The sequence below is a fragment of the Bactrocera oleae genome, chromosome 3 (genome assembly GCF_042242935.1).
Source record: "Bactrocera oleae isolate idBacOlea1 chromosome 3, idBacOlea1, whole genome shotgun sequence".
Taxonomy (NCBI): Eukaryota; Metazoa; Arthropoda; class Insecta; order Diptera; family Tephritidae; genus Bactrocera; species Bactrocera oleae.
This window is the reverse complement of record NC_091537.1, coordinates 16,063,269-16,076,147: the sequence shown is the minus strand read 5'-3', so window position 1 is coordinate 16,076,147 and position 12,879 is coordinate 16,063,269. Positions and strand designations below refer to the sequence as shown.

General features: G+C 31.6%; 1 protein-coding gene and 2 non-coding genes across 3 annotated transcripts in view; all 3 read right to left on the bottom strand.

The window, feature by feature from the left end:
• The window catches only part of tkv (serine/threonine receptor kinase thickveins), a 207,463-nt gene that overhangs the window by 100,981 nt on the left and 93,603 nt on the right, over positions 1-12,879 (bottom strand). The window lies entirely within an intron of this gene.
• On the bottom strand, positions 4,520-4,592 carry TRNAK-UUU (transfer RNA lysine (anticodon UUU)). The gene has a single exon. It is a non-coding gene; the product is annotated as a tRNA-Lys (tRNA).
• On the bottom strand, positions 5,092-5,163 carry TRNAQ-CUG (transfer RNA glutamine (anticodon CUG)). Its single transcript has one exon. It is a non-coding gene; the product is annotated as a tRNA-Gln (tRNA).

Genomic DNA, 12,879 nt, shown 5'->3' with positions numbered 1-12,879 from the left:
AATGCGGCAACCAAATTGTTATTGCCAACGAGCGTACCGAGGCACCAATGCGCCAACGCTCTTTTTGTAGCAATCTTCAGAACGGCGGCCGGATTACATAGTCACATCAGCGGCCGCAGCAGTGCGCTTCACAACCGTCTTCAGTGTTGTCGTCGTCATTGTGGCAGAAACCGCAAACGTGTGCCATAACTCAGCTAAAATGGGTGTAATTTGTGCGTTGCCATAACCAACTCCCAGCCCTCAGGTCCCAGCTCCCAGCTCCCAGCTCCCATTGTGACCGACTAATGAAAGCGTTCACTCGTTGTTGTTGAGCTCTATAGCGACTAAAGTGACGTTACAGCGGCAATTTGTAGAGACGCGGTCTTCGTCGTTCGCTGCTTCGCCGCTAGGCACGGATGTTCTTGTCATTTCTGACAGATGACTTTTAGACGCTTTGCAGCTAGCGCTTAGAAGCATGATTGCAGCTTGCGTCTGTAAATTAGTATTTGTCGCTCCGTTCATCATTTCCTATGTACTTTGGTTGCTGGCGCGAACCAAGAGCTCAGCGTACTAAATAGTAAATCGTTTAGACTAAGTTCCACAACGTTCTTTGTTGTTCTACGCAGTTAATACATACACTTATATTTATTTTCATATAACATCAATCAGTTAGTTAGCGCAACTCTACACCAACTGTTACAGCAACACTTTAAGAAGCTGTCATTCAAAGCGTTGGCAATTCAACGCTTAAATTTTTTATTCATAAAATGCATTGCTTTTCCATTGCCACTGCATCGGGCCTACTACTTGGCCTTAACCAGTTTCGCGGACTCCTGTTGCGTCTGCATGCTGCCACAGCTGTTCGCGGCATAGCGGCCGGCCTACGCGCTTCCTGCCACATCAGTGTCTGCTTCATCTGTAATTTTCGCCATCATCATGTGTTCTGCTTCTTCATTCATCTTCACCATTTGAGTTTCTTTCAAGCGTTCGGTTTTTGTGCAAGCTTGTGTTGCTTGGTGCTATGTTCTATAATTAAATGTTGTGGTTATGTGACTTCGATACGATCATCCATTGCTAGTCGCAACCTAACTTTAGCTGCATATGCACACTTCACACCCATACAGGGTGACAAGCAGAGCAATGTTTTTAAAATATCTAAGAACTAAAATTTTAACTAAACTTTCTTTCGAGAAAATAAAACGGACTCTAACAAAAATTTAGAATTTCACATAGCTTTAGTTTTCGTGAAGCCTTCAATTTTAATTGAACAATATCATGGGATTGGAAATCCCATGGATGAAAAAGTAACGAATGAATTGAAATGAAATTGCTTGTGAACACGAAGATAGACCAGCATCATTAAACAGCGCACTCTTCCGTTATAGTCGGCTTTCGCCCTTAACAGTAGAATCAGAACCTCAACTGAATTCAATAAAACTATTTACTTAAAGCCAGGTTCTCGCTTTCTAATAAGATCAAATTCTATACACAATTAATGTTTTGTAATCGGAGAAATCGAGCCTTAAACTAGAAGAGTAAAGAGTTGGAGCTGTTCCGCTATGTCATGGGCCTTAACCACTCTGCGAACCTAAAGCATAAAAGCATAGATATTGAACCAGTTTACTTTTACGGTAAATCGACCATCCGTTTAATACTTAGACATATTTGTTAGGATATTGTTTGAAGAGGATCTAACGGATCTAAGATATCTGAATTAATGGGAAGCTGGGTATATGAAAGGGTCCAAACAGAAACATTATGAAATTCTCTTCTTCTTCGACTGCTTAGTTTCAGAATACGGGATCACTGTTTTCAAGTTAAAGTAGTAAGGGACGTATTGCGAAGTGTAGCCTATTTCGGGAAGATGAGCATTCATTCCGACAATAAAGCAACAATACTAGCGTTGAACTCGCTCACTGAGCACACAAAATTTATCAAGGTGTGTTAGTCCTCACTATCAGTAGCATCAAACTATTTCATTATCAGGCACCTTCAGGTGTCATGGCGAAGCGAAAGCAAAGCCGAAGAGTTGATCACCGACCAGCTCCTGTGCGAATCTAAGATCGAAGAGTTCATACTAAACATTGTACAACAGGCAAAAAATTGTCAAAGTTGTGATACTTTTGCCAAACCAGGAAAGATAGCGCAAACGAATATTAGCCGCCTCAACAAATTTGTAATGGTGGCTCAAAGCGTTTTGTTGTTTTATCGCAGCTTTAAACTGCAGCTAAGTGAACGGAATCCTTGTTGGCGTTTGTAACAGGATCGACCTTTTAACCTAAGCCACCGTGACCTCCTGATCTTTCATCATTTTATTCTCCTCAGAAACGTTTGTAATTAAAAAGGGTAAGTCTGTATTTTCATTATGCAATTATAACATATTTTTTATATTTTAATCAATAACAGTTTTCCTCTGTTACACCCTGTACACGAAACTCTTGAAATTACTCGATTGACTTGGAAATCATTTATCGCTTAATAAATTGTGCCACGCGGATTAGGTTATTTATTAATGTGTTTATAAATTAATATCGACGATTTATGCCAACGCGCCGACAACAACAAAAATAACATGACATAATTGTAAGAAAAATAGTAATAAATAGTACCCGTATGCTACTCCGGACAACCCAGCAAACGGGTTGCAATTTTCGCATTTTTATTATACTCTATAAATCGTTTTTTTATACCCTCAATAGGGTAAATTTGCAACGAAATTTGTAACACCAAGAAGGTAACATCGGAGACTCTGTAAAATATATGCATACATACTTATATAAATTATCAGCATGACGATCTGAATCGATTTAGCCATGTTCGTCTATCTATCTATCCGTCTATCTGTATATACGCGAACTAGTCCCTCAGTTTCAGAGATATCAATCTGAATCATCTGATCGTATATAGCAGTCATACAAAGTGACCGATCGAAATCAAGTCCTTGTGTGGAAAACTTTATTATTTGTTCAGATATCTTGACGAAAATTACAGATTGTTGTCCAAGGTAGCGCTACAATCTCTGAACAAATTGTTTGGATCAGACCACTATAGCATATAGATGACATATAAACCTACCGATGCAAAGCCAGCTAAAGATCTTTTTATACCCTTTTATGCTATAAGAAATGTACCTGTGTAGGGTATTATAGCTTCGGCGCAGCCAAAGTTAACGTTCTTTCTTGTTTTTGTTTAATTTTCTCTTATCTTTTCATGCTTTTTTGCACTTTATTACTTCAAACACGTAACTTTGCACCATTGAGTACTAATATTTTTTACATTTTAACTACTTTTCATGCGCTTGTTTGTGGTTTAGCTTTTCTTAATTCTATTTTTCTTCTCATTTTGCTTTATTGCCACTCTCCCCCCTTTTTATGAAAATTAATGAGCAACTAATTTGATAATCAGTTTCGTTAAACTCGCAATTCAACAAGTTAACTAACCGCTGTGTTAGTCAGCGACTGGAGTACATATGTTGAACCAAATATAAGTATATACACATACATTTATAATAGGTATAAATATTTACAAATATTTATGCGTGTCTGGTTTAAAAGGAATTAACGTTAGCGGCTGTTGTTGGAAAAATTGCCACTTAATTGAAAAATGGTAACGGCGATAAAGAAAACAGCTAGGTAAAAAATATATACATATATAACATACTTGTACATATGTATATGCACACATACCTACATCCCGTAAGTGTTGCGGAAAAATTAGTTGCTCTGCAGTCCACTTGAAAATGAATAATTTACGCTTTTCATACTTTTAAGTGGCATTTATGACACCACCACCCGGTTGGGTGGACACAAACAAGTCACACACCTAAACTCATATACATATAACTGTAAACAAGTCACGCGTGTGGAGTGACAAATGTGGGCCACACATCAAGATGTCACAGTGCGGTGAAAACCATAGCTGGATTAGTTTGCGATTAGCGTGAATTTGTATTAGCAAAAATAAAATTTTAATAAATATGAACAAATATTTTTCCTCGAGAAAAATGAAAATTAAGATAAATTGATGTATTTTAGTAGCAAAAATGAAAAAATTTTTTTTTTTTTTTAATTTGTAAAGATACTTCGCCAACTAAAACGGTTTCTCATGGACGGATGGACATAGAGAGCATTTAGAACCAATTTGATATGCTTCGAAAGACCACTTTACGCCAACGGGTATAAAAATTACTATAATGTATATATAATTCTAAAGACTATAGGAACTAATGAACTTATAGCGAGCATTTAGAACCAATTTGATATGCTTCGAAAGACCACATTACGCCAACGGGTATAAAAATTACTACAAATCTGCCAAAGATTTCATTCTTGCTTCACAATATACTTGAAATTTAGCTCTCTGCTTTATCCAAGTACAGTGAAAATTATAAAAAAAAAAATTTACTAATAATTATTAATATAAAAAATATATGTAATAAAATAGTATAAAAAAGGTTTTATTAAAATAAAAAAAAAAAAAACAAATTTAAAAATAAAATAAAAAAAATTAAATTTATTACAATATAAAAAAAAATAATTATCGCCCGAGCAGGGACTTGAACCCTGGACCCTTGGATTAAAAGTCCAATGCTCTACCGACTGAGCTACCCGGGCATATATTAATACATTGACAAATGCTTTAGATGAGCACAAGCAGTGCAGCTCATATACATATTTGCTTTGTTAAAGAACATTGTCTGTGTTTGTGTGTTTGCTTTTAACTTTGCAGAGATTTCTTTGCTAGTGATATGACGTAAAGTCATGTGAGTGAAAGGGAAGAAGATACACAAAAGAATACAGAGAAATGCTTGGAATGCATACTCATAATTTCAAATAATGAAATCGAAATGTCATTCAATTAACAAAAAAAAATCTTAATAATAAACAAAATAAAATGCAAAGTAAATATACAAATGAAATAAACTTAAATGTATAAAAACTGAATAATATTATGGTATTTAGCACATAGAATATACAAAAACTTATTTTCAATAAATCAAAAATCAAATGGGTAAAGTAAAATGATACAAAGTTTAAATGTTATTTAAAAAACGAATTTCTATAAAAAAAAAGTTATTAATATAATAAATAATAAAAACAAGAATGACTTTGAAGGTTCCACCGAGATTTGAACTCGGGTCGCAGGATTCAGAGTCCTGAGTGCTAACCACTACACCATGGAACCGACAATATATAATGGCGCAACATGCAACATCAGATGTGCTGTGTGCTTGGGTGTAATAGCAGTAAAGAAGATTAAGATAATTTGATTTTCTACTTACATAGAAATTATTATATATGATTATAGCCCAAATAAATTGCTATGATAGATACATATGTATACTATATGTAGGTTCGTATTAATATGATGATGCAATATATTTAATAATTAATTACTAAGAATCTTAATTGACTGCGAAATTTTTGCTCGATTATGTAACAAGCTAACATCTGTGCTATTAATGACATCTATCCGATCAAAGGTTAAAGTTTGAATTTTACCCCAAACCTAATGGCCGCTTCTTGTTCCCATTTTTTTGTCTACCTATATTTTCAACGATATACTCGTATAAATATTATTATTAAATCGACTCTCAGGTGCCACCTAATAGTCGAGAGAATTTTGCCGAAATCGGGAGAACACAAACTTTTCTTTTGACTTCGAGCGTATATCGAAAGAAAAACTTAATTTTGTTGCCGAAATATAAGGAATGGCCCAATAAGGGAAAATCGAGCACCAAATACTTTAGAATCCTAGGAGGAACTTTCGAAAAAAAAATCTTCAAATCTAAAAATGTAGCAAAGATGGAGATCTCTTGTTTAAAGCAAACGCCATCTAGAGAATGCCTTCTTCAAATCCCTGAGCAATACCAATGCGCTGAAACCTGTATTGTTCATGATTTTCGCAAAATTTTTTAATACTATAAAGAACTGGCATATCGATGTTTTGAAATTAATTTAACGATTTCACGAATATTATAAGATGTCTTCCAATTTACTTCTTCGCTGCTCATTGAGCGCCCTTTCAAAAATAATCCAGATCCAGATGAATTGAATAGAAAATTGATGAACTGAAGCTAGACTGGGAGTAGTTGATTTTAGACAAAAACCTTTTTTGCTCAAACAATTGTTCGGTTCGTGTGATTTGTGATTTGCAAAGCAAAAAACAAAAATGCTCGCATTTTGTGGGTCATTGCACCGTAATCAATATGAAACGCGAAATCCATGTCACGCGAAAGATAATGAATGCCATAGAGCCTTCTTTGGTTCCGATAACATACTTTTTGCAATTATGTGAATAAACGGTGCATATATATTTATAAGTTGATACATATGTATATTAGGATGGTTAAAAAAAAATGAATATTGTTTTTTCTCTTGGTACTCTAAAAAATAACTTCTTAGACACCTCTACGAAAGTCTCTTGGGATCTTAATTATAAAGGGAAAGTAGTCCGCCTTAAATTTTTTCTTATTTTTTAAGAGAGGTTGGAATGATTTGCCTATTAATGAACCTATTTTTTCAGTATCAAACGTAAAAAAATATTCGGGTTTTTTGACCTACCTTAATGTATATATTTATGATTTTGAATATATGCAAATATATAATCAATGTTCCAGCGCATGACATAGGTTTATATTTTTATCAAATGACGTTCATTTTTTTTGTGCCATGCATTCGTTTATAGTATAGATGATAATTATGTATATATATGACTGAAAACCTCCGTTATAAAAATGAAATAAATTAACGATACTAAGTTTGATTACAAAGCTTTGTGAGATCAATAAAAAATGAAAAAAAAAATTGGAATGTTGAATTGCGTGGTGAAAATTTTGGACAAGAAAAGTTCTCAAATCTTGGTGACTTAACTGTACAAATTAAGGCGAAATCGATGTTCGACTATGGAGAGGAGATTTTTATAAGAAGTAAGTTTAGAGCTTTTACAGTTACAGAGTAGAATAGCGAGATAAATGTAACACCAAGTATGGTAGGTATACATTTAATTTACTTTGGCAAATCACCGTAGACTTACAAGTATACCAGACTTAAACCAGAATTGAGTTTAATAATCACGAAAATTCATTTCCAACACCAACATTCTGTGCGGTAAACATATGTTTAATCATCTACAGCGATCAGACATAAAAATATTATATTTGACATAACGAGTACTTAAATAAGCAAACTTTTCATATTTGGTGACTCTTCAGAAAACACACACTCCCTCGCATCCAGAAAAAATTAGTGCCATTAGAGAGAGTTAATGGCAATTAATTCGCGATTTTGTGGTCAATATCAACCGTTCACGGAATAAATGTTTCCAAAAAATGGGTGTAACAAATAAATTTCTTTATTGGGGCGAACTTCTGGGGACCGAATTATATTGAGAATTTGATCCCTTAGGACATGTGGTTTGTCTATTTTAATGGTAGGGTAAGTCAAGTCAGTGCTCTATACTGATAAATCAACTAGGACAGACCAGTTGGACGCGTTATTGAGAAGTTAAAGGTCGGTTATGCTGGAGAAAGTGATGCAAAGTTATAACGACAGAAGAGTTTGTAAGAATCGTGTCATACATCTAGACTATCAATCCAAATTTAACTCCCTCTGAGAGGTCCAGGATATACATACATATATTCGTACCAAAGTCGTGGCTATATCAGCAGATTTGCAAGTAAATATAAAAGGCGATTGTTTTTTTTTTAGATATATGTAGGTATTTACGTATATAAAATGACGATTTAGCCATGTCTGTATGTCTGTATACTTATAAGTGAACTAGTTCCTAAAATTTTTAGATATCGTTTTGAAATTTTCTACATGTCCTTTTCTCCGCAAGTAGTTCATTTGTCAGGCCATTATGAGATGTAGTTGCCATATATAATAAATTGATCGATCAAATTCAAGTCCTTGTATTTATTATTTTTTATTTTACAAGATTTACGCAAGAAATTAGGCATAGATTATTGTTTAAGGCAATGTTACAATCTCCGAATATATTGCTCAGATTGGATCACTATAGCATATATGGTAAGTAGCTGCCATAAGAACTGAACGATCGGAATCAAGTGCTTGTATGGAAAACTTCTTTATTTAACGAGATACCTTCACGAAATTTGGCATGTATTAATGCTCAAGACAACGGTGAAATCTTCAAATATTTGGGCGACTATAGCGTATAGCAGCAATTAAAATTGATCGATCAAAATAAAGTCCATGTATGAAAAACTTTTTTTATTTGACGAGATATCTTCACAAAGTTTTGCATGAATTATATTCAAGGAAACACGATAATCGTCAAACAAATTTTATTTTATTATTATAGCATATAGCTGATATACAAACTTTTTAATACCGAGCCATTAAATAAAATTGCGATGGTCTAAATAATTTTTGGACTCTGCAAATTTACTTGTTTTTCTCTCTTTGTTTTGATAAGACCTTCAGTAATCAAAATTATTTATAGCAGTTTCAAAGTAATCATTCTCTATTCATTACTGCAGTGTATTAATAACGTCAATAACAGAAATTATCGAAGCAAGGGTAGATAACTTTGCTGTTATTGTTCATAAATGTATAAATTTCTTATGTACAATTTGTAAAAAAAAAACATACAATAAAATACCCTGCCCAGCCCTGATAACATGACAAACATAATAATATTGAAAAGACACGATTGAGACCAACATTTTTACTGCAAGAACCCTATCATTTATTTATGCATTATTATTGTTGTTATTATTGCTAATCGCGATTCCTGGAAATTGACCATTTGTGCTAAGTAAAAGAGTAATAAAATCGAATGTGCGCAGAATTTGCAAACTAGTCTTTTTTCTATAATTCTTTTACATTTTCATTTTTTTTTTGTTGTTTCAGTGAAAATTGGTCGCATGTGAAAATGCTCAACACTTGACAATCCAACTTGGATTAATTTGCGCAGAAATTCACCTGCAATCGATTGACAGTCAGCGGGGCGAACCATCGCACGCATCGCAAGCCGCACTTGTTTGCGCATGCGCAGCAAATTATGTGACTGCAGCAACAACTACAGCAACGCATATTCTCATTAATAGTGTATAATCGGCAATTGGCAATCGACAGTCGTCGGCAACCGTTGTACGCAGCGCTGCCGTAACGAGGCGGTTGCAAGAGCGGTGGTTTGTGGCGGTGCTACTGTTCAGTCTAGTCTTGTCGATTTCTTTGCATAAATGCCAATGTACATATATATATATATATATGTGTGTGTGTGTGTATACGCACGTTTGGGCTGTTATTTAATATGCAGCGTGTGGCGTGGCAGGAGCGACAACAACAATGGCAAATTGGAGCACGTGCAAATTACAAATTGTTTATTGCATTTATGAGACACTGGAGCATGACAAAACCCAATAACAACAAATACAACAAAGAATTTAATGAAACTGCGTAAAAAAATTTGCGTATTTATTGCATTTTAAATGTTATTACCTTGTTGAATAGGCAATAAAAAACAAGTCGCGATTTGAATGCGTAAATAACGCGTCTGGTTGACAAGTGTATGGGAAAAGTTGGAGTTGTGTAGAAAAAAATAAGATATAATCAAAATGAAAAAAAGTGAAAAATACAAAAAGTTAAACGACAATAGTAAATTTAATATTTTTATACGATAAGCTAAAAAAAAAATATTTTAATGGAGTATATAATTATTATTATAGTGCCTTGAAAAAAAATAACGCTAGGATGAAATTCATTGGAACAGTAGTAGAATATAACAAAAATTAAAGGACAAATAATTTACTGGCGATCTAAGATCGGGAAGCCTAAGGAATACGTTTTATCTAGCCATTATTATTATTACTTTTTGTATAAAAATATATCGACCATGTTCTATTACAAAAGTCAGAAATTTTAAATTAATAAAACTTATATTTTATAAAACAAATTAAAATATTATCAAATTATATTATTGTAGAAATTAAAATTGAATAAAAACTACAAATAAATTTAATTCGATCAAAATAATTTTATTAAATATCTAAAAGCGTTAGATAAGTGCGAAAATTAATTAAATGCGGAGATAACCAAATTAATATTACAAATTTTTTTTATACGAGTATTGTTTCAAATTGAGTGAAATGTATAATTTTATAATTATTAACAAAATTTAAAGTTTCATATGTAAGTACATTTTACTAAAAAATTAAAAACAAGCATAATTAATTTTTTGCAAAAAATACTAGCAAGCAAGAAAAAGTAAGATGGCACCTCCTCCATAAATATATGAGCCAACATATAATTACAAAACCATTTAAATGTCATAAATGACAACTAAAAGCAACCAAACAGGCACAAAAACAGACGAATAAGATAGTTAAATAGCAAAATACACAGAGAATTGGGAGAAACGCCAAAGCTTTAGTACAAAGACCGAAAACTGCTAATAACTAATCAAATAAAACTATAATAAAAATAAATTTTAAAAAATATTCAAATCAAATAAAAATTAATAAAAAATAATAATTAAAAAAAATTTATATAAAAACAAAAACAAAAAATATATAAAAATAAATTTAAAAAATACAATAAATATAAAATATAAAAAAAATTATAATAATATTAAAAAGAAAAAAAAATTAATTAAATGATTAAAAATTATTAAAATTAAAATATCATGAAAAATTCATTAGTTCAAGTGAATTTACGAGCTTATTTTACTTATTTTGCTGTTAACTATTATTTAATGTTTCTTTTATTTTAATTTGCTATTTTTTCCTCAAATTAAGCACAACTCCAAACAGGCGGTCTAAGATTAATGATCGTGCGCGAAGTTCCAGCGAAAAAAAACAACACATAACTACATAAGTATGGACATAAACGTACACAGTACATATTAGGAGAATGGTTTGAATGGCAAAACTGCATTATTGAAATGATATTGGTTGCTAAGCGCTGAGCGTGAGCTTAGCAATTACTAGTCGACGTTAGACCTAGCTAGGTGCTCAGGTGTAGCCACACTCCAAAACTCCACTTGCACGATTCGGTTCTTTAGTGCTTGAATGCTATATATGTACTTTTATATACAATATACATACATATACATGAGGTATATACATATATTTTATATCTATATAGCTGTACAAACTCGTATCTACATTTGCAGCTATTTTAGCCTCTGACAAACAATCGACAAACTGAAAAATGATTTAATCATTAACAAAGACAAAGCAGCCATTCAACCAGACAATAAAAATTATTAGAAAAAAAGGCGTTCAAATAACAGACTCGAAGTCGAAACTTTGAAAAAAAGCAGCGAAAAACACACTAATGAAGCATCTGCTTGGCAAAAAGGGAGGGACACGCTTTAACTGCGACCACACGAGTACATTCAATAGATGATTTGTATCTTTTTCACCATTATTTGTTCAGTCTGTTGTTGTACATTTAGAGCACGTGTCTTACATTAAAAAGCAAAGATTATTGTGCTAAAAAAATTGTTGATGATGATGATTATGCTTAAGAAAACTGAACTTTCAAAACGATGCCAGTATGCTGAATGAGCTTCATGGAAAATGCAAAAAAAAACTAAAATGGTGAGAGCAGGAGGTGGTGGAAGACCTAAAAAATTTCACACCCAAGGTGGAGCGAGAAATTGTGTGGTATAGCAGAAGGAGGAACTAAATCAAACCTGTGAGAAAAATATAGTAAGCAGCCAATATCAATACTAAAGTATTTCTACATTTTTTTTTTAAACAAAAGTTAGAAACTAGTTTTAAAAAACTTTTTCCGCAGAATTTAGAATTGTTTTCAATTCGTTAAGCTTCTGCAATTAAAATAATTTTGTTAATTACTTTTTTTTTCATATAATATACAGGAAACTATATATTATATTATTTTAATTAATATAATTTTTTTATATTTGGCATAATTAATTATTGGTTTTTAAACAATTGAATATGATTGAAGTTAGTTTCACAAAAATTAAAAATTGATATAATCTAATATTTTTTGTTTCGGAATTTATTCCAATAAAAAGAAGAAAAAATAAATACATTTTTTTCCTCAGCGTTTAGAATTATCTTGAATTATTTAAAAATAAGAAATCGAACTAAAATTAAAAATTAAATTTTTTAATCCAAAATACTTAAAAAATTGCAACCCTAATACTATTTTATACTACAATATTATTATTATTTTCTGCATAACTACTTAATGTTTTTTAATAAAATATTTTCTTTTTGGCATTTTATTTTAACAAAAATACATTAAAAAGAACATGCATACAATTTTTATATTTTCTTTCATTTTTTAATATTTGGTTTTAATCTTAATGACATTAGATATGTATATACAGCCTTGCAAATAATGCATTAAAAATAATTGCATGTACAGTAGAACTAAAATGTTTTTTTATTTTGTAATCGGAATCGAAATACGGGATTAAAAAAAATATTTTTTATTACCACATACCGGATTAAAAAATACAGGAAACAATTTAATCCCATATACCGGATTAAAAAATAAAAACGAAAAATTTTAATCTCAAGCATTTAATAAAGAATTAAAAACAGAATTTGCTTCAGAATTAAAATTTTTTCGTTCATTCAAATCAAAAAATTATATTTTCAATTCTTAATCCCAAACATTAAAATTTAATTTTTTATCCCAACATCGGGATTAAAAAATGAAAAATTAATTCTTAGTCTCAATATCGAGATTAAAACTTAGATTTCGTTTGCGGGATTAAAAAACAAAAATTTAATTTCTAATACAAAATTTTTGAATAAAAAAATTAGCTACCCTCAATATATAAATATAATTATTAACATTTTTTTATTTTCTTAAAATGTTGATATAAAATTAAATTAGCCTTGTAAGCCAATTTGATTTCTTTTCGTAAATTATTTGGATTTAAAATTAA